Source organism: Rhinopithecus roxellana, chromosome 7 (genome assembly GCF_007565055.1).
Source record: "Rhinopithecus roxellana isolate Shanxi Qingling chromosome 7, ASM756505v1, whole genome shotgun sequence".
Taxonomy (NCBI): Eukaryota; Metazoa; Chordata; class Mammalia; order Primates; family Cercopithecidae; genus Rhinopithecus; species Rhinopithecus roxellana.
In genome coordinates this window covers 34,009,911-34,013,586 of record NC_044555.1, presented here as the reverse complement: position 1 = coordinate 34,013,586, position 3,676 = coordinate 34,009,911, and the positions used below count along the sequence as shown (strand labels likewise).

At 45.9% G+C, this 3,676-nt stretch overlaps 1 pseudogene; it reads right to left on the bottom strand.

The window, feature by feature from the left end:
- Nucleotides 1–341: 341 nt before the first annotated feature.
- LOC104680855 lies at nt 342–759 on the bottom strand (annotated as a pseudogene).
- Between the last annotated feature and the right edge of the window lie 2,917 nt (nt 760–3,676).

Here is a 3,676-nt window from a genome sequence, read left to right as displayed (position 1 = left end):
CTTAAGTTGTTTCCAAATCTTAGCTATTGTAAACTGTGCTGCAACAAGCATGAGAGTGCACATAACTCTTTGATATACTGATTTCCTTTCTTTTGGGTATAGACCCAGCAGTAAGATTGCTGGATCATACGGCAGTTCTATTTTTAGTTTTATTGAAAAACCTCCAAACTATTCTCCTTAGTGGTTGTACTAATTTACATTCCCACCAACAGTGTATTAGTGTTCCCTTTTCTCCACATCCTCACCAGCATTTGTTATTGCCTGACTTTTGGGTAAAAGTCATTTTTTTTTTTTTTTTTTTTAACTGTAAAATAAGTTTGTTGGTGGTAACGTGATAGAATTTATTCCTGATATCTGATGTTACAAACTTTAGGGTCCTTGAGATATGCAGGATCTTTGTATGTAACTGGCATAAACCCCATTATTTGAGCTCTCTTGATTGCTTTTGTTATTTCTTTCTGTTTCTTCCCACAAAGACCTGTAATGTGCCTTCCATAAATGCATCCAGTAAATGGAGAAACAAACTGGGACAAAAGCTGTGCATTCTTATAATTTACACGTTTTCCACACAAGATACATTTCTTAAGAGGTTCTTTATAAGGGTTTTCCATTGGAGTGGGCAGGTCCTCATTGCTGTTTATATTGTGAACAACCCCTTCTCGAAAGCACCGTGGGAGTCCCGGGATGTGTAAGTCTGACAGCAGCCGTTACCAGGTGTGTCAACTTCTTCCTCCCTAGACCACTGCAAACAGCAACCATAGCAGTCTTGGTTCCGCCCGGGTAAAAGCCATTTTAACTGAAGTGAGATAATATCTCACTATAGTTTTGATTTGCATTTTTCTGATGGTCAGTGGTATTGAGCACCTTTTCATATGCCTGTTTGTCATTCGTATGTCTTCTTTTGAGAAATGCCTATTCAAATATTTTGCCCATTTTTTGATTGGAGTATTAGATTTTTTTCCAATACAGTTGTTTGAGCTCCTTATTTATTCTGGTTATTAATCAATCCCTTGTCAGATGGGTATTTAACAAATGTATTTTTTCCCATTCTGTGTCTTGTCTCTTCACTTTCTTGATTGCTTCCTTCTGCTATGCAGAAGTTTTTTTTTGAGACGGAGTTTCACTCATGTCGCCCAGGCTGGAGTGCAACGGTGCGATCTTGGCTCACTGCAACCTCTGCCTACCAAGTTCAAGCGATTCTCCTGTCTCAGTCTCCCGAGTATCTGGGATTGCAGGCATGTGCCACCACATCCAGCTAATTTTATAATTTTAGTAGAGACGGGGTTTCTCCATGTTGGTCAGGCTGGTCTGGAACTCCCGATCTCAGGTGATCGCCCGCCTCGGCCTCCCAAAGTGTGGGGATTACAGGTGTGAGCCACCATGCCCAGCCTTTGACCTTTTAATAATAGCCATTCTGACTGGTATTTAATTAAAGCCCAAGGGCTCTTCTGTCAGCTTTTGATGAATGCTGCCTGGCCTGGGTCTCACCCTTCAAGCATTGGGCTCTCTTCTGGCCCAGGGCAGGTCCAGAAATGCTGTCCAAGAGCCTAGGCCTGGACTCAGGGAACCCAAGAGTCTGCGTGTTGTTCCACCTCATTGTAGCTGAGCTGGTACCTAAAGTTCAAGGCAAAGTGTCCTTTACTTTTCCCTCTGCTTTTCTCAAACAGAAGGAGCCTTTCGCCTTAGCCTTCACAGTTGGGAATGTGCTGGGTTACACCTGAAGCCAGTACATCTCAGAGCTCAAGGCCCACAGCATACTCCCTGCATATTAGTGCTGGTTATTCAGGGCCTAAGGGCTCTTTAGTTAGCACATGATGGATCCTGCCAGGACTGGGTCCTTCCCTTCAAGGCACTGGATTCCCTTTTGGACCAGTATGTATCTAGAAATGTCATTCAGGAGTTAGGGCCCAGAATGGGGGCCTCACAACTCTGTCCAATGCCCTGTCCTACTGAGGCTGAGCTGGTATCCAAGATGCAAGACAAAGTCTTGCTTACTCTTCAGTCTCCTCTCCTTAAACAGAAGGAAGGAGTCACTTTCATTGCCTTGAGGTGCACTGCCTAGGGTTGGGGGAGGAAGGGCACAAGCACTCCCTTAGTTACCCCAGCTGGTGTCTCCCTAGTCCACTGGCTCTAAGCCCAGCCAGACACTAGGATTTGCCTAGGAATGGCAGTTCCTGTGTCCTAGACCTCATTTCAAGTTTACCTAGGACCCCAGAGCACTTCAGCCATGGTGGTGAGGCTTGCTGAGAAACTCAAGTTCTGACCGCTCAGATGGCTGACTTCCCTCTGGTCCAAATGCTTCCTCCATGCGCAGGTGCTGGCTGAGCCTAGCACAGCTTTATTCTCTGCTACAGCAGGGCAGCACTGAGTTCAATGTAAAGTCGTCCCAGTCTGCCGCACTCTCCCTCTCCAAAGTACACAGATTCTCTCTCTGCACCACACAGGCACTGCCAGAGGATGGGAGAGGTGTGGTGTTGGCAATTCCAGACTGTCTCTCCTGCCCTATTCAATGCCTCTTTCAGAGATATGAAGCTAAATCCAGGTACTGTGATTGCTCACCTGATTTTTTGTTCTTGTGATGGTGCTTTTCTATATGTAGATAATTGTTAAAATTTGGTGTTCCAGTTGGGGTTGGGGGAAGAAATGGTCTTCCTCTGCCCTCCTAATTCAAAAAGTGTTTTTGAGAAGATAAACAAAATTGATAGACTGCCAGCTAGACTAACCAAAAAAAAAAAAGACCTAAATAAACAAAATCAGAAACAAAAAGGAGACATTACAATGGATACTACACAAATACGAATCATCATAGAGTCTATTATGAACAACTATATGCTAACAAACTGAAAATCCTAGAAGAAATGGAGAAATATCTGGACACAAATGACCTACCAAGATTCAATCAAGAAGAAACAACCTGAACATACCAATAATGAGCAATGAGATTACATCAGTAATAAAAAGTCTTCTAAGAAAGAAAATCCTAGGTCTGAATAGCTTCACTGTCACATTCTACCAAACATATAAAGAAGTAATACCAGTTCTTGGCGGAGCAAGATGGCCGAATAGGAACAGCTCCAGTCTCCAACTCCCCGGCGCGAGCGACACAGAAGACCGGTGATTTCTGCATTTTCAACTGAGGTACTGGGGTCATCTCACTGGGGAGTGCCGGACAATCGGTGCTGGTCAGCTGCTGCAGCCCGACCAGCGAGAGCTGAAGCAGGGCGAGGCATCGCCTCACCTGGGAAGCGCAAGGGGGAAGGGAATCCCTTTTCCTAGCCAGGGGAACTGAGACACACAACACCTGGAAAATCGGGTAACTCCCACCCCAATACTGTGCTTCAAGGAAACGGGCACACCAGGAGATTATACCCACACCTGGCTGGGAGGGTCCCACGCCCACGGAGCCTCCCTCATTGCTAGCACAGCAGTCTGCGATCTAACCACAAGGCAGCAGAGAGGCTGGGGGAGGGGCGCCCACCATTGCTGAGGCTTAAGTAGGTAAACAAAGCCGCTGGGAAGCTCCAACTAGGTGGAGCTCACAGCAGCTCAAGGAAACCTGCCTGTCTCTGTAGACTCCACCTCTGGGGACAGGACACAGCTAAACAACAACAGGGGAAGCAGCAGAGGCCTGTGCAGACGTGAACGACTCTGTCTGACAGCTTTGAAGAGAGCAGTG